The sequence below is a fragment of the Microcebus murinus genome, chromosome X (genome assembly GCF_040939455.1).
Source record: "Microcebus murinus isolate Inina chromosome X, M.murinus_Inina_mat1.0, whole genome shotgun sequence".
In the NCBI taxonomy this organism is placed as follows: Eukaryota; Metazoa; Chordata; class Mammalia; order Primates; family Cheirogaleidae; genus Microcebus; species Microcebus murinus.
In genome coordinates this window covers 86,171,341-86,196,308 of record NC_134136.1, presented here as the reverse complement: position 1 = coordinate 86,196,308, position 24,968 = coordinate 86,171,341, and the positions used below count along the sequence as shown (strand labels likewise).

Here is a 24,968-nt window from a genome sequence, read left to right as displayed (position 1 = left end):
AGAGAGACACAGACAGAGACAGAGACAGAGAAAGAATATCAGAGCCAATGTTAACAAGCTCCCAACAGCCTAAGATGAAACAACTCAAGAAACAAAATAGGTGGCTGGGCTCCGTGACTCACACCTGTAATCCTAGCACTCTGGGAGGCCTGGGCAGGTGGATCGCTTGAGTGCATGAGTTTGAGGTTGCAGTGAGCTATGAACACACCACTGCACTCTAGCCTGGGTGATAGAGCGGGGAAAAAAAGGTGAGATCCTGGATTGGTTTCTTGACCAGAAAAAGGAAAGGTATTAATAGGGAAAATGGTGAAATTCAAATAAGAGCTGCAATGTAGTTAATAGTATTGTATCAATGTTAACTTCCAGGTTTTGCTAATAGTACCATGGTTATGTAACATCTTAACATTAGGAGTACCTGGATGAAGGGTATAGAAGAATTCTCACTATTATTTTGCAATTTTCGTAAGTCCAAAATTACTCTCTTTTTTAAAAAAAAAGGTAAAAATCAAGATCAGCCTCACCTCTCAAGTGAAAATTCTAGGTTGAGTTGTTACAACCTTGCAAGTGGCTGGCCTACCAAAGTCAGCCTCAATGGCATGAGGGCAGATAGGATGTAGCTGGAAATAGAACCTTCGGACTGGTGGGTTTGCGGCACCCGGGAATATAAGGCTTTGGACTATGAGGACCCCTCATCTGGGTCAGTCAGTCCACAAACGTCCATACTAGCCTGGGTTCCTCACCTGGCGGGTTCTTTATCTGGCTTGGGGTGACAGTGATTAGGAGTGGAGATTAGCTCAAAGGCAAGCTGCAGAGCTATCAACAATGATGACAGAGACCAGAAGGAAGCTTTCACTTGAGGAGGGGAAGAGGCAGAGATGAACAACTACACGGCATTCAGGAAAGCCAGAACTGGGGCCAGGGCTCTCTCTGGGCATGCCACCATACCTAGCCGAAAATGAGTTTTTTTCACGCAGAGATGACATTCAAAAGTACTGCCTTACAAACTTTTATGCATATACATGTAGTTATCTTTTAAAAAGAAATCTGAGGTCAGACACTTACAGACACAGACACACACACACTTCAGAACATAATGACATACATATTATACATTCTTTTGCACCCATTTCCCCTCTGAACATACAGTGAGGATTTCCTGTCATTACAATGTTTTTAAACAATTCATTGTAAACGGTTGAAAATATGTTCTGTCTTGTGGCATTAGGAAATTTACTTAAGCATCCATATTGATCCACATATTACTGGTCTCCGATTTCTCTTACCCCTAGTATCAATCACACTGCTTGTGATCATCATTGCCCAGGCGCTTGGATCACACTGTCTGATTTGTCCCCTAGAATTGATTCCAAGAGGTGGGAGATTGGGTTGGAAGACACCCATGTTTTTATTGCTCTTGATAGTCACTAACAAGTACATTTCTCTGCTTGTATCTCTGTATGCGCCACCCTTTTTTCCAAGTAAAAAAGTAATAGTCTTTAACCTGAAAACAGAAAAAGAAAAATCATTAGTAATCCCAGTATTCAGATGTATCTTGTTTTGTATCTTCCCAGCACATGTTATTAGCAAAAATCAGATCATATTACTGTATATACTTATGGTTTTGTTACCTGCATTTTAGATTCAGGAAGTGAAATACTGCATACCTTAAACTAAGTAGTGGCTACATGGGTGTTTGCCCCGTCATAATTCATTGAGCTGTTCACGTAGACCTTCTACACTTTCCTATATGTATGTGATTCTTCACAATACAAATAGCTTTAAAAAGTTATAATCCCTCGAACACAGTTGGAAATTTCTCTTAGTAATTCAGCATACAGCCTTCCAATTCAACTCGTATCTGTGATGTATTGTGCATCCTATTTTGTAACATGCTGTTGATACTTGATATACTGTGAACACCTTCGTTTTGGTCACATATAATGTTATCTAGAATGGTTATTGTCAAAAAGACTAAAAATAACAAATGTTGGAGAAGAAACTGGAACCTTCATACACTGCTGATGGCCATGTAAAATGATGTAGCCACTGGGATAACAGTTTAGCAATTTCGAAGAAATACACACTTACCATGTGAAGCACCAACTCCACCCCTAGGTATTCCACAAGAGAAACAGGAACATATATCCACACAAAGTTTTATATGCAAATGTTCATTGCAGCATTATTCGTAATAACCATTCCATGGAACCAACTGAAACATCAAAAAAACCGGTGAATAGATAAACTGTGGTATATCTATCTATACAGCGGAATACAATTCAGCAATGAAGTGGGACAAACTTCTCATACATGCTATAACATGCATGAACCTTGAAAACATGCCAATTGAAAAGAGCCAACTACAAAATATTGGATACTTTATTATTCCACCTACATTTTTATGTCGGCATATAGCTCCATTGCATGGATATAGCATAAATTATCTAACCGAGCCCTACTGTTGGACTTGATGTTATTTCTCATTTTTGAATATTACAAACAGTACTGTGATGACCATCTTTGTGGCTAAATATTGCTGGCCAGTCTTAATTATATCCTTGGGCCAATGCCCAGAAGTGAAACAGCCTGTTTGAAGGTCTATGCATTTTAAGGCTTTGGTAAGTACTGCCAAATGGCCCTTCTGAAGGCTTCCGAAAGGCTGTACTCCTGCCAGCAAAGCAGCAGGGACAACTGTCTCCTTTCTCAAATATAGGAATTCCCTGCTGGTACTGCTCACCCATGGGGGTGCTGTCCCAGACCCAAGGGTCCCAACCTCACCATGTCTTGTGTCGTTGCAGTTACGTTGGGCACGCTGCCACCATGACCCAGGTCATCAATGGCGCCAATCACCAAGTGCCTGGTTTCGTTATTGCCACCATAGGATGGATCCTCTGTACAACTTCCATGGGCCTTGTGGAGTGGCGAGTGTGGCACATGGACGACCCCACGTTCTTCCCCACTGGCGTTGCCTGTGTGGGAATGTGGAGAGTCTGCATCTACCATCATGACACCAACATTAGCACAGCCAAAGTTTGTTATCGGTACTCCTACTCTGATGACTTTCTCCCGTTCGAGGTTCGTAGTGCTCAACACCTCCTGCTGATTGCCAGCATTCTAGGGCTCCTGGGGAGACTCTTCAGTATCCTTGCACTTAGGAATGTATACGTGGGAATCACTCAGAAGCATGCCTGCAATCCATTCATTCTTTCGGGGATGCTGAATTTAATTGCTGCTGCCTGTATCACACTTGCCGTGCTCCAGAATTACTACTCTATCAAAAATTTACAGGGGATTGCCTTCCCGCCATCTTTCTATATGCCCTTCAAGCCAGATACCCAGGAAAGCGGGAATGCCGCTTTAGTGGCAAGTATAGCTGCCTTCCTGATGCTCTTAAGTGGGTTGTTTTTTCTCTGTTACAAATGTCCCTCGAAGAGCCAAGTGCATCCTGCGGTTTGAGAAACAGGAATTTCCTGGTTGTGTGGGCTTTGCAAATCCAAGATTCCCAAGAGTATATGGGAAGTATTACCAGGATGCTCTACCAAATATTTCCAAGGACTCAAGACAATGGCAAAGGTAGTTTGGGACACAAAGTAGCCAACTGTTTCCCTCTGTCACATTGTGTGTCTAAATGTGGTTCATTGATTGGTTAGCTGAATTTAGAACTTTCAATAAAAATGTGTCTTGCCCACCAGCCCATTGGTCTTTTTGGGTGGGGACTTTAATTACTGTTGGCTAAAGCAAATAATCAATACTATAAACCTAGTGCATGGGAATAAGAATTTCTGAGTACATTTACCTCTCACATCTCTGAAACTTTACTGAAAATGGTAATGGACTTAACTTCCTGTGTCATGGTATTAACACCTCCCTACTATATAAAGTTTTCCAAAATGTGCAAAAGTAGAGAAAATGGTATAGGGAATCTCCAGACCAATTACCACACTCAATAATTATCAAGATTTTGCCCTTTCAGCTCTCTCCCTTCTTTTCCCCGTTTAATCTATTTTTCTAAGTATTTTAAAGCAAACCCTAGACACCATGTCCCTTCGTGCCCATATAGTTCAATATTACTCTCTAAAAAGTAGATATTTTCTTGCATAACTATATGATACTTCAAAAAATTAACGATTCCTTGTTTTCATCAAATATCAAGAGTTTTTACATGCCTGAAAAGTGTGTAATTTTATTTTTTCCATATAATGTACTCACTCTGCTTCTTAATTCTAAAATATACCATAACTCACACATACACAGAACTCCCTCTGCCCTTTTTATAATGATTTTGATTTGCTGTAAAAGACGGTCATTTATCCTGTTATTTAACTTGTTACCTCTAGAGGTTTGATTAGATTCGAGGTCAGCTCTTTGAGGAAGAGTATTTTTTCATAGATGCTTCTGTGTACTTTATACTGACTGCGTTATCCAGGTGGCACATGGTAATTGTCTCTTTTAGTGATGCTAAGATTGATCAGAAGATTTATGATGGAAAAGCTTGACCCCTCCTGTAAATTTCCTCATCAAACTTCCACCTAAACCTAATGGTTTCATCTATTGATGGTCCTTGTTTGAATCTATTATCACACAAAGGATTGCAAGCGGTGACTTTCTAATGTGAACATTCTTGCCAGATTTATCAGCTAGGATGCCTTTGTAGAGTTTTCCCTTGCCGGGTGTGGTGGTGTGCACCTATAGTCCCAGCTATTTGGGAGGCTGAGGCAGGAGGAGCGCTCGAGCCCAGGAGTTTGAGACTAGCCTGGGTGAGAACCCGTTTCTAAGGTAAAGTAAAAAAGAGAGAGAGAGGAGAGAAAGAGTTTTTCCTTATCAATTATGGCTATTTGACTACTCTGAAATTCAGTGCATACAAAAAAGGTGGGGTAGATGCTTCACTCTTTCTGTTTATTTCTAGAGTAAAGAGGGAAGAATACCCTAGTTACATTTAGTGTTGACCAATGCATTGGTTTTCTTTGTTTTTGCTATTTTTTCTTTTTATTCTTTCAGTATCAAATCAATTCTGGACTATGAACTCATGAGATTGTTTTTGTGTTTTCTCTAAGGAAAATTTCAAATGCATTCCAAAGTAAAGAGACTGTTGTCTTAGCTTCAATAATTATTAATATTTGACCTGTCATGTTTCATCCCTACCCTTACTGCCTGCCCTGACCCCAGCCTTGGATTATTTTGAATAAATCCTTGGCAATATATTATTTTATTCATAAATACTTTAATATGTATGTCTAAAAAATAAGGACTTCTTTTTATTTTGTATTTTCCCACACCTCTGCCCCCTCTTATTAACATAATCACATTGCCACTATCACAATAAAAAGTTAACAATAATTTATTAGTATATTCCAATACACAGTCAACCTTCAAATTTCCCTAATTGTCTCATAAATGTGTATAGCAGTAATTTGTGGGTTTCTATATGTTCAAAATGTTTTGCTAAATTGCATTCAGTATTCCTCTTTTTATGATCAAGTTGTCCCATCTTTGGCAGTGGAGCCACAGGAACACGTGCCCTTTTGACACGTCCAAATGGTTTGTTTTAATATTAAAACCCTTGAAGTCAATCATAGCACACTATTAATATTCACCTCAAACAACTCTTCACTTTATCACTGAAATTCATTCTATGAGAATGATATTCCTAAAGAACAAAATAGTAAAAGAAGGACATATCAACAATACAATTAACAAATATGTTCATCAAGGGTTGAGAGAGATATTCAAATTAAAGCATATTTATTTATTGTGTATCTAATTACCTTCTATCCGAATCGTTCTTAACCTCATGGAAATTCTCCCCGTAATAATGCCAATAGAAACACAAAATTATCCACAGGTTTACAACCCTCTTAAAACATATTCATGGACCACATTTTCAAAATAAGTAACAATTTCCAAAAGTTTATTCGTTTTTTTCATGTATAGGCTAGAAACTCCCTCTTCTATAATCTTCAACTTATTTTTAATTTTTATTTGAGATAGAATTGTTGAGTGGGTTTATTATTTTTTTTTTAATTTCAGCATATTATCAGGGTACAGATTTTAAGGTTTCAATAAGTGCCCATTTCCTCCCCTCCCCCCACAAGTCTGAGTCTCCAGCATGACCATCCCCCAGATGGTGCACATCTCACTCATTATATATGTATATACCCGCCCCCCTCCCCCTCCCACCTGCCCAATACCCTATTACTGTAGTACCTATGTGACCACTTAGGTGCTGTTCAGTTAATACCAATTTGCTGGTGAGTATATGTGGTGCTTGTTTTTCCATTCTTGGGATACTTCACTTAATAGTGTAGGTTCCAGCTCTAACCAGGAAAATATAAGCTGTGCTATATCACCGTTGTTTCTTAGACCTGAATAGTACTCCATGGTATACATATACCACATTTTATTAATCCATTCTTGGATTGATGGGCACTTGGGCTGTTTCCACAGCCTTGCAATTATGAATTGTGCTGCTATAAACATTCGAGTGCAGATGTCTTTTTGGTAGAGTGTCCTTGGATCTTTTGGGTAGATGCCCAGCAATGGGATTGCTGGATCAAATAGTAGATTCACTTGTATCACTTTAAGGTATCTCCATATTGCTTTCCACAGAGGCTGAACTAGTTTGCAGTCCCACCAGCAGTGTAGGAGTGTTCCTCTCTCTCCGCAACCACGCCAGCATTTATTGTTTGGAGACTTTTTGATAAAGGCCATTCTAACTGGAGTTAAGTGATATCTCATTGTGGTTTTGATTTGCATTTCCCTGATGATTAGAGATGATGAGCATTTTTTCATATGTTTGTTGGCCATTCTTCTGTCTTCTTTAGAAAAGTTTCTGTTCATGTCCTTTGCCCACTTTTTAATAGAGTTATTTGATTTTTTCTTGATGATTTTCATGAGTTCTAAGTATATTCTAGTTATCAGTCCCTTATCAGATGCATAGGATGCAAAAATTTTCTCCCATTCCGTAGGTTGTCTGTTTACTTTCATGACTATTTCTTTGGCTGTGCAGAAGCTTTGTAGTTTGATCATGTCCCATTTATTTATTTTTGTTGCTGCTGTGATTGACTTTGGGGACTTCTTCATAAAGTCTGCCTAGGCCGATGTCTATGAGAGTGTTTCCAACTTTTTCCTCTAGAATTCTAATAGTTTCATACCTTATGTTTAAGTCTGTTATCCAGCGTGAGTTGATTTTTGTGAGAGGCGAAAGGTGTGGGTCCTGTTTTAGCCTTCTACAGGTGGCTATCCAGTTTTCCCAGCACCATTTATTGAAAAGGGATTCTTTTCCCCAGCATATGTTTTTGTCTGCTTTGTCAAAGATTAGATGGCTATATGAGGATGGTTTTATATCAGGATTCTCACATCTGTTCCACTGGTCAATATTCCTATTTTTGTGCCAATACCAGATTGATTTAATTACTACAGCTTTGTAGTATAGTTTGATATCTGGCAAATTAATGCCTCCCATTTTGTTTTTGTTGCCTAGAATTGCTTTTGATATTCGGGGTCTCCTTTGGTTCCATACAAAGCATAAAATTATTTTTTCTATATCTGTGAAGAAAGCTGATGGGATTTTAATAGGTATTGCATTGAATCTGTAGATCAGTTTGGGTAGTATAGACATTTTAACAATGTTGATTCTGCCAACCCACAACCATGGTATGGTCTTCCACCTGTTTACATCCTCTGCTATTTCCTTCCTCAGTGTTTCATAGTTCTCCCTGTAGAGGTCTTTTACCTCCTTGGTTAAGTATATTCCTAGGTACTTTAATTTCTTTGTTGCTATTGTGAAGGGAATTGAGTCTTTGATTTGGTTCTCAATTAGATTGTTGTTGGCGTATATGAATGCCTCTGATTTCTGTGCATTGATTTTGTATCCTGAGACTTTACTAAATTCATTGATCAGTTCCAGGAGTTTCTTGGTTGAATCTTTGGGGTTTTCTAGATACAATATCATATCATCAGCAAACAGTGAAAGTTTGATCTCTTCTGCCCCTATTTGGATACCTTTGATTCCATTTTCCTGTCTGATTGCTGTAGCCAGGACTTCCAGCACTATGTTGAATAGAAGTGGAGATAGTGGGCAGCCTTGTCTGGTTCCAGTTCTAAGTGGGAATGATTTCAATTTTTCCCCATTCAGTATGATGTTGGCTATGGGTCTGTCATATATGGCTTGTATCATTTTTAGGTATGTCCCTTCTATGCCTATTTTCTTAAGTGTTCGTATCATGAAAGGGTGTTGAATTTTGTCAAAAGCTTTTTCTGCATCTATTGAAAGAATCATGTGGTCTTTGTTTTTGCTTCTGTTTATGTGGTGAATTGCATTTATAGATTTACGTATGTTGAACCATCCCTGCATCCCTGGGATGAAGCCCACTTGGTCGTGATGGATTATTTTTTTAATAAGCGTCTGGATTCGGTTAGCTAAGATTTTGTTGAAAATTTTTGCATCTATATTCATTAGGGATATTGGTCTATAGTTTTCTTTTTTTGTTGCATCCTTTCCTGGTTTTGGTATCAGAGTAATATTCGCTTCATAAAAGGTGTCGGGGAAGTTTCCATTTTTCTCGATGTTGAGGAATAGTTTCTGCAAGATAGGTACTAGTTCTTCTTTGTAAGTGTGGTAAAATTCGGGTGTGAAACCATCTGGACCAGGACTTTTCTTTTTAGGGAGATTTTTAATTGCTGTTTCTATTTCAGCTGTTGAGATTGGTCTGTTCAAGGAATCTATTTCTTCCTGGTTGAGCCTAGGGAGGCTGTGTGTTTCTAGAAATGTGTCCATTTCCTCCACATTTTCCAGTTTGTGTGCATAAAGATTTTTGTAGTATTCATAAATTATATCTTGTATCTCTTTGGGATCAGTTGTGATATCTCCTTTTTTATTCCTGATGGAGCTTATTAGAGATTTCTCTTTTCTGCTTTTCGTTAGCTTAGCCAGTGGTGTGTCAATTTTGTTTATTTTTTCAAAGAACCAACTTTTTGTGTTATTAATCTCCTGAATAGCTTCCCTGTTTTCAATTTCGTTTAGTTCTGATTTGATCTTGTTGAGTTCACTTCTTCTGCTGGGTTTGGGGTTGGTCTGTTCTTCTTTTTCCAGCTCTTTGAGTCCTTTCGTTAGATTGTCTATTTGTGATCTTTTTGTCTTTTGGTTATAGGCATTTATGGAGATAAACTTTCCTCTCAGAACTGCTTTAGCTGTGTCCCAGAGGAGTTGATAACTTGTCTCTCCGTTGTCGTTTTCTTCATAGAACTTTTTTATTTCCGTCTTGATTTCTTCATTTACGAAGTAATCATTTAGTAGGAGGTTGTTTAATTTCCATGTTTTTGTGTAGAAATGTGTGTTTCTGTTAGGGTTGATTTCTAGTTTTATTCCACTGTGATCTGAGAAGGTACATGGTATGATTTCTATTTTTTTAAATTTCTTGAGGTTTACTTTGTGTCCTAGAATATTGTCAATCTTAGAGAATGTCCCATGAGCTGATGAGAAGAAGGTATATTCAGCGGATTTTGGGTAGAATGTCCTTAGATGTCAGTCAGACCCAATTGTTCCAGGGTTTTGTTTAAGTTCATTATTGCTTTATTAATTTTCTGTTTGGAGTATCTGTCTTGTACCGTCTGTGGGGTGTTGAAATCTCCAGTGATTATGGAGTTGCTATTCATCCATTTGCTTAGATGCAGTAAGGTTTGCTTTATGAAACTGGGTGCACCTAAGTTGGGTGCATATATATTTAAAATTGTTATCTCTTCTTGTTGAAGTGTGCCCTTCACCATTATATAATGACCCTCTTTGTCTTTCACTACTTTTGTTGCTTTAAAAACTAAATTGTCTGAAATTAGAACTGCCACACCAGCCTTCTCTTGGCTTCCACTTGCCCGGAATACTGATCTCCACCCTTTTACTTTTAGTCTATATGCATTCTTGCAGGTTAGATGTGTTTCCTGAAGACAGCATATACTTGGCCTGTATTTTCTCATCCATTCAGCCAGCCTATGTCTCTTGAGTGGAGAGTTTAAGCCATTCACATTTATTGAGAGAACTCATAGGTAAGGTAGATTACTGTTCATTCTATTGGGTTGGATGTTGTTGCTATGATTTCTCTTTTGAGCCATTGTATTATCTGGCCTTTAATCTTTGGGTTTTGGTTGTTTTTATATTCGTGAGTTGTTATTATGGTGTTCTGTGCATAACACTGTTTTTAGTACTTCATGTAGGGCTGGTCTTGTCTTGGTGAATTCTCTGAGACTTTGCTTGTCTGAGAATGTCTTTATTTCTCCTTCATATACGAAGGTTACTTTTGCAGGGAATAAGATTCTAGGCTGGGCATTGTTTTGATTCACAAGAGTGAGAATGGGGCCCCAGTCTCTCCTTGCTTGTAAAGTCTCATTAGAGAAGTCTGGTGTTATTCGAATTGGCCTTCCTTTGTATGTCACTTGCTTCTTTCTTCTTACAGCTCTTAGAAGGGCCTCTTTAGTTGATATTTTGGTCAGTCTGATGACTGCATGTCGTGACATCTTCCTGTTTGCATTGAATCTCCCAGGGGTCCTCTGAGCTTCTTGAACTTGAATATCGAGATTTGTAGCAAGGCCTAGGCAATTTTCCTCTATTATATCTTCAAATAGCTTGTCCAACCCTTGAGTGTTGTCTTCTTACCCTTCTGGTAACCCTATGGTAACCTTCTTACCCTTCTGGTAACCCTCACATTAGGTTTCTTCACATAATCCCACATCTCTTTTAGGCTTTGCTCTTTTCTCTTGTTTCTCTGCTCTATCTCTGTGACAGTTTTATTTAGTTGGAAGGTGTTATCTTGAAGCTCTGAGATTCTTTCTTCTGTTTGATCTACCCTGTTCTTGAGACTTTCCACTGTATTTTGTAGTTCCCTGAATTGATTCTTCATTTCCAGGAGTTCGGTTAAACTTTTCTTCATTGTGTCTATTTCTTTAGTGAACTTTTGTTCTAGGTCCTGGAGGCTTTTTGTGGTTTCTTTGTGTTGGTTATTGAGTTGTCGTTGCAGGTCTGTGAGTGTTCTTATGATCCTCATACGAAATTCCTCTTCTGTCATTTTGGTTGCCTGATTTTGGTTGGTGTCCGTTTCTAGGGGGCTGGTGCTCCTCTTTGGAGGTGTGTTTTCCGTTTGTTTCCTCATATTTCCTGAGACCCTTCGCTGATTTCTTTCCATGTCGATCATTTGTTGTTTCTTTCCTTTAGGTTTTTGTTTGGGTATACACATGCCTTGTTTAGTTTCTGAGCCGTTAGGTGTTGTCTGTGGGTGAGATTCGACCACTCCCTGTAAAATGAGTCAGTGGTTTCCCTGAAAAGGCTGTGGAGGATGCCGCCCCTGTCAGTAGGTGGCGCTTGCTTGGAGGAACAGGGTATGCTGTTGTTTTTGTGTCCTGTCATCAGCTCTTGTTCTGGGCAGAGCTGGGTTGGGTAAGCCTGCCCTCAGGCACCACCAATGCTGTTAGCAGGGGTCAAAGTTCTGTTCTCTGCTTCAAGGAAAAGCTGTCAGGGCGGGGCTGGAATGGCCCCGCTAAGCCAGAAAGTCTGCTTGTGGGGGTGGGGCTGTCTGAAACCCACAGTCTGGAGCGGCCTGGCTTGTTTCCACCCTCCCCACTCTGCAGCTACTCCTAGGCCTCTGCCAGCAGGCCAGACCACACACCACCAGGCCTCCCCAGATTGTGATGCCGGCGGGGAGGTTCCCTGTGCAGAAATGCCACCTGGGCTGGGCGTACGGCCTCCTTTTGGGTGGAGGGTTGCCCTCTAGGATGCTGATCTGCCCCTGAAGGCACACAAACCTCAGTAGGCTGTTCACATGTATCCCTTCTGTGCCCCAGACAATGCTAGACCTCGGTGTAAGGGATCTGGTCTGCAGGTTCGACCTCTGGGTCCCAGAGTTCAAACTGTATCCCCACCAGGGAGAGGAGTTCCGGTCCCAATTCACCCACAGGGAGCCCAAGCTGGGTCTATGTCTCTCAGCCTCTGAGTCTGCACCATTCTCCTGGGAACACCGTGCCAGCAGCACCTGGGAGGGCTGGCGGGTAGGGAGCTCACAGTGTGAGTTCCCCTTAGTCAGCTGTAGGGTCCCAAAAGGGAAGGCCCCGTTCCCTGGAGGTTCCACCAGCTGGTGGCTGTATTGTCTCTCTGGGCAGCTGCGTGTAGGGTCGGCGGAGGGGAGGAGGAGGCAATATGGCGCCTGCCGCGCCGGCTCGGGTCTGTGCACACGGAGGTGCCCTGAGGGATTTGGGAGCCTGGTGCTGTGTCAGCTACAGGCTCACCGCTAGCTCGCAGCGGCCATCTCTAGGCTGGTGTCCGCAAGGAGCCCACCAGCAGTCCCAGAAACAGGGGAGGGGAGATGGCAAATCCACCTCCTCTTCCCGCTGGTCTCCGGGCTGCTCCGGCAGACTCACCTTCCAGTTCTCCTCCGAAGCCTCCTCGAGTGGAATCTCCCGGGGTCTCAGGTATCCCTCCTTCTGGCCCTCGTCCGCTGTATGCTCGTCTTCTTGCTTCTTTTTTCCAATTTCTGCTAGAATCTGTCTTTTCTGCAGAGACACTCTGTCTGGCGGTGTTTCTCATCCGCCATCTTGATCCTCCCCCCGAGTGGGTTTATTCTATGTGAGATGTATACCCACCCCACTTCTAGCTGTTTGTTATCAGAAGGCAGTCCCTTCACTAAGTCTTTGAGAAAACCATTAATGAGGATCATCTGAATCCTTGGAAAGCTCTGTCCTTGCTCTACTGGTGAGGTTTGTGCTCATGTTTATGGATAGCCTGGGGCTTTGTTAGCTGAGAACAGAAAAACTGGCCTATTCTAGGAGGAACTGAGGTGCAGGCCTTTGAGTGCTGCCAGAAAGCCTGCCTGACCCACCACAGGTCACAAGCTGACAGAGGAGCACGAGTGTGAGGAAGGTTGCACTATCACCTCGACCTCCCCATTCTCCACCCTTCACAGGGCACCAAGGAGAAGCCTCAGGCCACTGTGCCCGACACCTGTCCTGCTTACTCCTGCCCCCATAGTCCTACGTCTTTAGCCTCATCTCCCTGCCACGCACAGGGATGTCATGTCAGCTCTTGGAACGTCCATCTCCTCCCCATGGCAAGGCCTTTATTCTCCTGGTCCCTTTGCTTGAAAGGTTCTCCCTGTCAATCCCTGTAGAGGTTTCTTCCCAGACTTCAAGGCTCAGCTAATATAACCCCTCCTCCAAGGAGCCTTCCCTGACAGTGAAGTTCCTACCATGCTCTATGACTTCAGCTAGTTCCTTTCTTTCTGGCATTTGTCACTACTTGACATTAATGCACGTGTCCTTTATCTGTTTGTTAGTCTCCCTCCTGGAACTCCGTGAGGACAAGGATCTTGTCTGGCATTTTCGTCGCTTATTCCTCAACATTCAGCAAAGGACCTGGAACGCAGACATTCGTTTCTCATTTGAAAAATGAATGAGTGAACACAGCAAAGCACCTACTGTTACCGTTTCCCAGAGCTCTGGCCCCTCACCTCATCCCCAGAGCCGCGCCTCTCCTCGCACAGCCTGCCTCAGTTTCCCCCTGCTCCCCGTGAACAGGACCCCGGCTTCCTTCCTGGCCGCTCTCCGACAGCTGTGGCCGTTCCACGCCTGGCTCTCCCCTGGCAGCACCGTCAGCCACTACTTCGGAACCGGGAAAGCGCTACCACGCGGGCGGGAGGTGCCGGGTCCCGCCCCGGTCTAGGGCAGGCCAGGACGCCCCCTGCAGGACACACAGTCTGGCCATAGTCAGGACCGGATGTGGCCGCGCGGAGCCGGAGAGGCCCTGGCCCTCCCTCCGCGTCCTCTCTAGGACGGCAGGAGGCCGGCATCTCGGTGGTAGCCGGGGAAGCCCATGGCGCCTGGAGCCGCCTGTGAGGGCTAAGAGGTGGCGGCCCAGCCAGGAGTCCGCCCTCCTGGTCTTTGGTTCCCTAAGCCAAGGACGCCCAGCCAAGGGAAAAGGGAAAGTTCCAAAACCCGGAGTCCGCACCGTGCGGCCTTCAACTTCTTCTTTATACAAATTAACTTTATAGTTAAAAACCTGCGAAGAGTGTGAATGAGCACAGATGTGTTAGGTTAGTAAGTGTGAAATGTCCGATTTCCTTGAGTACTAACTCTGATGGCTATTTCTGACCTTTCACTTTGCACTTCGTGGTTTATTTTTATTGTGCAGGTACATCCTCGGTCTTTCAAACGCATAGTCTGGCTTGTGATTATCTTTCAAATGATTTTTTTTAGAGTAATTTTTGCAAAACCATGCATAAGTAAAAAATTCGTGTTAGTTTGGAATATGAGTTCTTTCGGGGAACCAATGCAGCGCAGACAGCTCAAAATATCAACGAAGTGTTAGGGAAGGACGTGGCTAATGAACACACAGTACATGGATAGTTTCAGAACTTCCATTCTGGTGATTTTAATCTTAAAATTGCGCCACGAGGGTGACCTGGGACCAAGGTGGATAATGATGAGCTGAGGGCTGTAGTGGAAGCAAATCCATCTCAAGCTACACGTGAATGAGCAGCAAGGTGTGATGTTACTATGCCAGCAATATTGGACCAACTGAAACAAATTGGCCAGCGAAAGAAGCTGGATAGCTGGGTACCCTATGAGTTAAACACGCATCAAGAGAAATTGTCCTGAAGCTTGCCTTTCTTTGCTGTCACAACATAAAGGCTGTTTCTACACCATATTTGTACGTGTGGTGAAAAATGGATTCTTTTTGACAATCACAGGCATTTCCCATAATGGTTGGAAACAAATGAAGTGCCGAAACACAGTCCGAAACCCATTTTTCATGAAAAAAAGCTAATGCTCTCTGTTTGGTGGCCCAGCTCTAACTACTTATGTCTGTGCCCCATCTTAGTGCCATTTTGTCTAGGCTGTCTGAAGTAGATAGACTAAAGATGGCTCCTGTAAATCTAAAATGGAGTCAGTCTTGCTCTAACTATTAGTAAAAGTTCCCAGAGGAAGTTCCCAGAGGAGGGAGAAGGGAGTCAAGGAGGCCTGTTCCCAAAAAGAATAGAGAGGTCCTGTTCCAGGAAAAGTCCCTTGTCCCTCAATGTACCTTTCCATTGTTCACTTGATTACCGACAAACTGCAAAGTTCTGCTTCTCTGATTGCTCGCTTGCATAGCTGCCAGCCCCTAAGGTATAAGAAAACCTCAAAGGCTTTGTTCGGGGCTGCTTCTCCCTCCTAGCATGGAGTGGTGACAGCCCCTGCGCAGGTATCAATAAACTAATTTGGCTGATTGGATTCTGGTGTCCGAGTCCCCTTGATCCAGTGGTTTAAAACATTTGGAGGCCCCAGCGAGATCAACCGCTGATCGGACCCAGACCGGAGGAGTTTTGGCTCCTCCCCGGCAAATTCTATCGGGGCAGGCCCTAGTCGCTGCAGGGGAGGCGGCGGAGAGACGTTCCTCTGCCCCGCAGTAGACTGGGGATCCCATTGATCAGTGGCGCCGGGACAAGGGACATCTCTTGGTGAGTAGGTCTCTGTACAGAGTTTTCTGGGTGTTGGACCCGCCGGACGCAGCACAAGGGCCACCTCCAGTATCCTTGTGAGATGTCACTAAGGATACCAAGGTCAGAATAAGATAGTGGATATCAAAGGGTCTTGGGGGAGGAATTGTTTGACCTCTGTGTGCATGTGTGAGTGAAAGCAACTCGGTGACTGCTTGCGGCCACTGAGTCTGTGGCCCCACGGCTTCAGCTACGGGGTCTGAGTGGGTCCTAACCTGCGGTTCTGTGGTGGCATCGTATGGCATAATGGCGATTCACTCCCCCTGAGAGGGAGTGACCTGGCCCGGGCTTTGTACCGGTCCGCCTTCACCAAGACGCGCCTAAGTTCCCACGAGGGATGCAGCCAGGCGGACACCTGAAAGAAAAAATTCCCCCTCCTTTGTCTGTCTTGCAGCTCTGTTCAAGCTGGGAAAGGGAGGGACAACAACATAAATGGGGGATCGTCTTCCCCAGGGGCCGGTACTGTGTTGTTTTTACTGTGAGAAAAAGAAAAAGTGGTTGGGAGCCTCAGGGCCAGAGCCCCCTAAACATCTGACAAATCCACCGCCATCTTCTCCTTTGCAGACCCCAACAGGACTTGGGACTCCCCCGCCTGTGGGTCCCTTCCTCGATCTAACTTCTAAATTCTCTCCCACTTTCGGCCAGCCTTTTCACTTTCAGGATGGGACAGGGTCCGTAGGCTCAGAAAACCCCCTTGGGTTGTCTCCTGAAAAACTTCTCCGACTTTTCCAGGCAAGCCAGGGATTACGGTGCTGGTGCCGGGGTCTACACCCCCACTCTTAGGATTTTATGTGAATTAGAGTGGCCTTCTTTTGGTACCCACTGGCCACCAGAGGGCTCCTTCAACTTATCCCTCCTACTCAGTATACGGTGGGTGGTCTATAGTGACCCAGGTCACCCAGACTAAGTTCCGTATATTGATGTCTGGATTGACATAGCTACTGAAAGACCCCAATACCTAACCAAGTGTGTTGATGTCAAACCCTCTCAAGTCTTATTCCCAGGAACTTCCAACCAGACCCCAGGGAGCAGGCATTCCCTGCTTCATTCTCTGACAAGTCTCTAAAGAGCGGCGGGACCCCCTTGCCCCACCTCAAACCGCAACCCCTTCCCATGGCAGGGTGAAGACCCCCTGTGCGATCCATGGCGACTTCCACCTTATGCTCCCCCTGAGGCCGCCCAAGACAGGGAAGACGAGCAGGATGGGAGAGGGGGAAGGGCCCTAGAATTAAGTAGCGGACAAGAGGCTCAGGGTGAAAGAGAAGCAACCCCCGAACCACCCTACAGTCCACCAAGAACCTGTGGAAGGGGACACCAACCCCCTTCGCCGGACTCATCAGGGGGCCCCAGGGCCATCTTACCACTGCGCCAGATGGCCCCTCTGCCCGGGAGTGACTGTCCTTTTATGGTTTATGCCCCATTCTCTACCAGTGATTTGTATAACTGGAAGGCCCCAAACCCTCCATTTTCCGAGAAACCACAGGGTCTCATTTCTCTCTTGGAAACGGTGTTTCACACCCACCAGCCCACATGGGATGATTGCCAGCAGCTCCTCTAGGTTTTCTTCACATCCGAAGAATGCGAGGGCATAAACCGGGAGGCGAGAAAAGCCATTCTTGGCCCGGATGGGCAGCCGGCATCCGATGCAGACTTCATAGAGACTCGCTTCCCCAACCATAGACCAGACTGGGACCCTAACACTGACCAAGGTAGGGGGTCGCTGACCCAATATCGCCAGACTCTGTTGCTGGGCCTCCGTGGAGCAGCTAGGAAGCCTACAAATATGTCTAAGGTTAGTGGATGGGCTCAGGGAAGTGGGGAAAGTCCGGCCGCCGCCTTAGAGCGATTGTTCGAGGCTTGCCGGACTTACACCCCCATAGACCCAGAGGCCCCTGAAAACCGTAGAGCTATTAATGTTGCCTTTGTGACCCAGTCGGCCCCAGACACCAGGAGGAAGTTGCAGAAATTAGACAGGTTTGAAGGGAAAAATCTCAGTGAGTTAGTGGAAATAGCTCAAAAGGGCTTCAATAACTGGGACTCAGCTGAGGTAGCAGCCACTAAAAAGACGGCAAGAGTTGTCATTGCCGCACTGCAGGAAACTAGGCCACCCTGAAGACAGGGAGGCCCACCTCCAGGAAGCTGCAAAACTCCCCCAGGAGGACACTCCCGTAGAGGAAAAATGTTAGACCCCGACCAATGTGCAGTCTGTAAGCAATTCGGGGCATTGGAAAAACGAGTGCCCCAACAGGGGGAGGCCCAAGGAGAGGCCCGCCCAGGTCCTCCTGGAAAGTGCCCAATGAAGGGGTCAGGGCTCCTACCCTCTTGGCCCCCGGGAGCCCATGATAACCTTGAAAGTAGGGGGCTGGCCTGCGGAGTTTTTAGTTGATACAGGAGCTACCTTCTCCATCCTAAAAGAGGCTGTGAGACCACTAACCAAAACCAAGACTCCCATAGTGGGGGCAACGGGGCAGCCCAAAAGATACCCATGGACTACTGCCAGGCCCACAGATTTAGGAAAAGGGGACATCACACACTCCTTTCTAGTTATGCCAGACTGCCCATACCTGCTGCTTGGGAGAGATCTGCTAGAACAGTTGCATGACACCATCTCCTTCAGTTCAGAAGGTACCACTCTGTCTCTTCCTGAGACCCCACAATGCATCCTGTACTCAACTCCCCTGTCCGAGGAATACGTCCTCTTTGAAGAGGAAGCCTCAGAGGCGTCAGGGAGCTCCACCTTGTTGGCACAGTGGAGGACTCAAGTCCTGGGTATATGGGCTGAAACAAACCCCCTAGGCTTGGCAAAGCACCAACCACCCATAGTGGTGCAACTCTGCAGTATAGCAAGCCCAGTGCGCATACGCCAGTACTCTATTTCTTTGGACGCCCGACAAGGCATAGCAGTGCACATCCCAAGGGACCCGAGGATATTAATCCCCTGTCAGTTGGCCTGGAATACCCCACTCTTACCACTTAAGAAGCCTGGAACTAATGACTATCGGCCAGTACAGGACCTGAGGGAGGTAAACCGGAGAGTGGAAACTATCCACCCCACGGTACCCAACCCCTACACTCTGCTGAGCCTCATTCCCCCTGATCAGGTGGTCTACACCGTCCTAGACCTCAAAGATGCTTTCTTCTCCTTGCCTCTCTCTCCACTGAGTCAGCTGATTTTTGCATTCAAATTGACAGACCCTGAAGGAGGTTATTCAGGGCAATTAACCTGGACACGCCTTCCCCAAGGGTTCAAAAACTCACCAACCCTCTTTGATGAGGCCTCAAGTAGGGACCTACAGGGGTACCGGGAAAGACACCCCGAGGTCACTTTGCTACAGTATGTCGATGACCTACTGATAGCTACTGAAACCGAGGAGGAATGCCAACACGCCTCCCTGAGTCTCCTGCAAGAATTACAAAGGTTGGGCTATAGGGTGTCAGTAAAAAAGGCTCAACTCTGCACCCAGATGGCAACATACCTGGGATATGAGTTGACTGGGGGTCATCGAGCCCTCTCTCAGAGCAGAATCCGAGCCATGTTGCAGATACCTGTACCCGCCACCAAAAGGCAAGTCAGAGAGTTCTTAGGGGCGGTGGGATATTGCCGTCTGTGGATTCCAGGGTTCACAGACTTAGCCAAACCCCTATACTCCAGCACTGGGGGCAAGGACCCATCCTTGGTGTGGACAGAAAAAGAACAACAAGCCTTCGAGGCGCTGAAAGCAGCTCTCACTGCTGCACCAACTCTGGCACTATCGGATATCACAAAGCCATTCCAGCTGTTCGTGTCTGAGGCCCGGGGAATAGCCAAAGGGGTTCTAACCCAAACACTGGGACTGTGGCGGTGACCAGTAGCCTACTTATCCAAACAGCTGGACCTTGTAGCCTCTGGGTGGCCGGTATGTATGCGAGCTGTTGCGACTACAGCCCTTTTAGTAAAAGTGGCAAAGAAACTAACTCTGGGACAGGACTTACAGGTTGCTGGGGCACACACAGTAGAAAGTCTACTGCGAAGCTCTCCTGATGGGTGGATTTCTAATGCTCGTATCACCCAGTATCAAGTCCTCCTGCTGGACCCCCCGTGGGTGAGTTTCTCACATACCACGGCCCTCAACCCAGCCACCCTTCTCCCTGATGATGACCTCACCTTTTCAGTGCATGAATGTAAACAGGTTCTAGAAGCCTTATCTAGCCTAAGGCCGGACCTCCGAGATGAGCCCTTGCCAAACGCTGACCTGCAACTCTCTTCACGGATGGGAGCAGATTCATCTGGGATGGAGTGCGAGTGGCGGGAGCAGCGGTCACCACCATGACTGAGGTACTACGGGCACAAGCATTAGGGCATGGCACCTCAGCTCAAAGGGCAGAGCTACTAGCCGTGACCCAGGCTTTAAGGCTGGCCAAAGGAAAGACTGTCAATATCTACACAGACAGCCAGTACGCATTTGCAACGGCACACGTACACGGGGCTCTGTACCAGGAACGGGGACTCCTAACCTCAGGGGGCAAGGAAATAAAAAACAAAGCAGAAATCCTGGCCCTGTTAGAGGCCATTTGGCTTCCAAAAGCAGTAGCAATTGTCCATTGCCAGGGCCACCAAAAAGATAAATCAGACATAACTAAGGGCAATACGTTTGCTGACCAGAGTGCCAAGGAAGCGGCCCAAAGACCAGTGGGACCTATTGATGTTTTGCCTGTCTTGCCAGCAAGACTCCTGTCCCCAAAACCAACTCACTCCCATGAGGAACAAAGGGTAGGAACCAAGATGAATTGTGTCCAAGGAGAAAATGGATGGCTAAAGACTCCAGCTGGCAGAATATTCCTCCCCGAGGCAGTAGGGCAGGAGCTTTTGCAACACCTTCATCAGGGAACTCACCTAGGAGCTACAAAACTTCAGCAGCTTGTGTCCAGGCATTTTCTCCTCACAAATCTGGCTGCAATAACAAAGGACATTGCTAGTCGTTGTGTAACCTGTGTAAAAGTAAATGAAACTAAGACCCCCCCCCCATTCATTGGACAACGCCAAAGGGGACAAAGCCCTGGAGAACAATGGGAGCTCGACTTCACTGAAATAAAACCAGGAAAGTATGGGTACAGGTACCTCCTTGTATTAGTGGATACTTTTTCAGGCTGGACTGAAGCTTTCTCTACTAAAAAGGAAACAGCACAGGTAGTGGTTAAGTTCCTACTCACTGAGATAATCCCCCGATTCGGCCTCCCTCTAGCATTGGGGTCCAACAAGGGCCCGGTGTTTACTGCCCAGATCTCCAAAACAGTAGCCAAGGCATTAAAAATTACTTGGAAGTTGCATTGTACATATAGGCCTCAGAGTTCTGGACAGGTTAAAAGAATGAATAGGACCATAAAAGAAACTTTGACCAAATTGCATTTAGAGACTGGCGAAAATTGGGTTAGCCTACTCCCCTTTGCCTTATGGACCTGCTGCACTCCCTACAGGGTGGGAATCACCCCCTTTGAAATCATGTATGAATTTCCCCTGACAATATTACCAAAATTAAGGCAAGAGGCACTGGCCTCCCTAAGTAACCATAACCTTCTTAGCTCTTTACAGGCCTCCAGCGTCTCCGATTGGACCTCCGAAAAGCTGTCGGGGCCCAGCAGGACACAAGGCCTATCCCTCCTGGTCTGGATCCGCTTCACCGTTTGGAGCCCAGTGATTGGGTGTGGATTAAGAGACACAACCTAGACTCCCTCGAAGTTTGGTGGGATGGACCATACCCTGTGATCCTCACTACTCCCACAGCTGGTGAAGGTTGCAGGGGAAAAAAGACCTGGGTCCACTATATGCAAGTGAAAAGGGCCCAAGATAGCCAGATGCCAGAAACATGGAAAATGGAACACACAGGCGACCCCCTAAAGGTGCGTTTGTCCTGACACTCTCCACAGTCCTCCTCTTGCTCCTAGCAGCAATTCCCCCGTGTTGGGAGCTGTCGTGAACACGGGAGATTCTAGGCATGGCTGCTGCCTGGAACACTGGGGTCTTTAATGACATAGCACCTGCCCTGAATCAAAGCTCTGACATTTTGACCTTTCTCCTTGACTACAGAGGATATTGGAAATACAGCTGCAGTCATAGAAAGTCACTGGGGTAATCAGTTGCACATAGTTCTCTTTGAATAGTGTGCCCTGTAGGCCTAAGTATTCTTTACCCTAGGCAGCCCTGTTAGTCATTCCTGATTGTTTTTTACCCTGGGCTGCCTTGACTAATTAGTTAGGTATTTATAGCCCTATTGATCTTAGAAGAAGTTAAGGTTTAGATTAGGTGATGGGAAAATTGCTCAACTGATAGAAAATCCATGAAGTCAGTTTATGGCCCAACAAATGAGAACTATCCAGTTTCTGAACTAATGTAAGCACGTGCCATTTGTTCCATTGTATCAGTTTCCTTTTGATCTTGTCTGTATAAATGTAGCCCCTAAAATAAACTCGGCACGGCAGTCTTCACACACTCCGTCCTCCCGTTCCCATCTGTGTGTTGTCTCTTTATTTCTTATCCTTGCCCCCTAACTCTAGGTGCCGCACGTCGCCAGCTGGCTTCGGCACCCCTTGGTCGGACCAGTTGGACTTGGGCAGATTCCACTACATGCCCCCATATACCTGGATCTTGTCACGCACGGAGGATGGACAGGAGATTGCCTGGACAAATGCTACCAATCAGCAACCCTTCTTTATAGTTGATCTGTGTGACTTAATGGGCTCAAACCTCCCTAACCAAGTACGGTGGTGGGAAGCTTTTACGGGAGGCTATGGGGTGAGGCCACTGGTGCAGGCACCACAGTGCAAAGATCACAACCTAAACAATATACAGGTCTACGCGTGCCCGGCCGATGTGGAAGGCTGTGGAGGAGCCACACATGACTACTGTAAGCACTGGGGTTGTATTGACCGACCTCAGAATCACTGCCCTGGCTACCGGACCTCTAAGCCCCAGCTTCCGAGCCTTCCCCACCCAGGCCAATGCAGACCTAACAGAGCTAGGAAATTCCATTTCCCACCTAGAAGCTTCCTTAAACTCTTTAGCCGAAGTTGCTCTACAAAACCACTGCAGGTTGGACTTACTTTTTCTAAAGCAAGGGGGAGCTTTGTATGGCTCTTGGGGAAACATACTGCTTTTATACTAATAGATCTAGAGTAATCAGACATAGTCTAGCTTTAGTGAGAAAACGAATCAAATCAAGAGAAGAACAACAAAAAGAAGAGTTGTATTGGTATGAAACTCTCTTCAATTGGTCACTCTGGTTAACAACCCTAGTATCTGCCCTTGCAGGCCCCTTAATTCTTATCCTCCTAGGACTTACTTGTGGTCCCCTCATAATTAACCATATCATGGCATTTGTGCAAAAGCAGGTGCAAGTGGTCAAGCTGTTGGTCTTAAGCACCCAATACCAAACTTTATCTGACACAGATCCCCTCGTAGAATCAAGGATTTGATGGCTAGTAAGACCAGTGGGGAATGAAGGAGATAGACTAAAGATGGCTCCTGTAAATCTAAAATGGAGTCAGTCTTGCTCTAACTATTAGTAAAAGTTCCCAGAGGAAGTTCCCAGAGGAGGGAGAAGGGAGTCAAGGAGGCCTGTTCCCAAAAAGAATAGAGAGGTCCTGTTCCAGGAAAAGTCCCTTGTCCCTCAATGTACCTTTCCATTGTTCACTTGATTACCGGCAAACTGCAAAGTTCTGCTTCTCTGATTGCTCGCTTGCATAGCTGCCAGCCCCTAAGGTATAAGAAAACCTCAAAGGCTTTGTTCGGGGCTGCTTCTCCCTCCTTGAATGGAGTGATGACAGCCCCTGCGCAGGTATCAATAAACTAATTTGGCTGATTGGATTCTGGTGTCCGAGTCCCCTTCATCCGCTGGTTTACAGCGGTCTTTCTCAACCTCAGCAGTATCGACATTTGGACTGGATGTTCTTCATGGGGACTGTCCTGTGCACTGTAGGATGGTTAGCCTCATTCATGGGCTCTACCCACTAGATGACCCTCGCACCTGTCCACCCCCAGTTGTCTCATAATTTAAAACTCACAGGCCGGGCACAGTGGCTCTCATTTGTAATCCCAGGACTTTGGGAGACTGAGGGGGGAGGATTGCTTGAGGCCAGGTGTTCAAGGCTAGCCTGGGTGACATAGGGATACCCAGTCTCTACAAAAATATTTAAAAAGTAGCCAGGTGCAGTGGCATACACCTGTAGTCCTAGCCACTAGGGAGGCTGAGGTGGGGGAATCACTTGAGCACAGGAGTTTGAGGTGACAGTCAGCTAAGATCATGCCATGCACACCACCCTGAGCAACAGAAATGAGACCCTGTCTCTTAAAAAATACATAAATTAAAACTTACCAAAAAACAAAGTATCTGATACATTCCTAACTGACTTTCTTGTCTTATCTTTCAGAAGCGAGGGGATGGGGGTGGGGAAGCAAGCTACTCTCTTAGACTGCATTTTCACTTTGCCAATGAAGTCAAACTCATTGGAACTTGGAAGATTTTGAGAATTTTGTAATAGCAGAAGGTAGGGATTAATCATACACCCTATACTTTAGGGAAATAAATTTCAAAAAGAATCAAGGCAGGAAAGGGGTGTCTCTGTGGCCCAAGACACTACAGGGGTCATTGTGAGGGATGTGACAAAACACTCTCAAAATGGAACCACACCACCCTCATCAATGACAGCAGCGGGATGGAACACGGAAGAAGCCAGAGGAACCCAAGGTGATGTTACTGGGGCACTCAGGTGGGAGCAGGAAATATATGCAAAAAGATGGAAGGGACTCAGAGGCAAGGACCAATCTGAAGCTTGGCCAGGCCTGTGGTGACAGTAACTGGGAGGCTCTGATCTGATCCTTGCAAAACCTAAAAGGACAACTCAAGATGGCATTTTTAGTCGATTAGGAGCAAAAGACACAAGATTGTAATGAGTCCATTACTTGATTCTTAAAGCATTATATTAAGAGATGACAGACAGAAAGCTTTTGTCTCTATGAAGGAGAGGTGACATCACAGGAAATAAGTAAAACAAACATGCTTGAGAGAGAATGAGCTGGGTCAATGGCAGCTACATGTATAAATCACCCAGGGAACTTTAGAAAGTACCACTCCAGAGGCCCCAGCCCTGACTAATTAGACCCAAATCTCTAGGGTGACATGTGGCGTGGGTGTTGGCTTAGAAGCCCCAGGTGATTAGAATGTGCAGCCAATATCCAGGGGCCTGAACCAGCTAAAGGGATGGTAAGAAAACACCCCATTGTTTTTGCTTCTGTTTTTTGTTTTTTTTTTGTCTTAGAAACTCTTCTTCAATTTCAAATGAGTAGAATGAAAAGGTCCAATAATAGAGAAATGTCTGACTTGGAGTCTTTTTGTCTTTTAAAATTTATTTTCATGGATACTTAATAGTACACTTAATAGCTGTACATATTGATGGGGTATATGTGGTATTTGAATACCTGCATAC

The 24,968-nt window shown here is 45.4% G+C and overlaps 1 protein-coding gene and 1 long non-coding RNA gene across 2 annotated transcripts in view; one reads left to right on the top strand and one right to left on the bottom strand.

The window, feature by feature from the left end:
* Positions 1 to 24,968, top strand: part of LOC105885998 (claudin-34-like) — a 55,106-nt gene that overhangs the window by 6,352 nt on the left and 23,786 nt on the right. The gene's annotated exons all lie outside the window — the stretch shown is intronic.
* LOC105886040 (uncharacterized) lies at positions 1,064 to 13,791 on the bottom strand. The gene is made up of 4 exons (XR_012915936.1): positions 13,555 to 13,791; positions 2,779 to 2,969; positions 2,089 to 2,212; positions 1,064 to 1,501 (listed from the first exon to the last, which is right to left on the bottom strand). It is a non-coding gene; the product is annotated as an uncharacterized LOC105886040 (long non-coding RNA).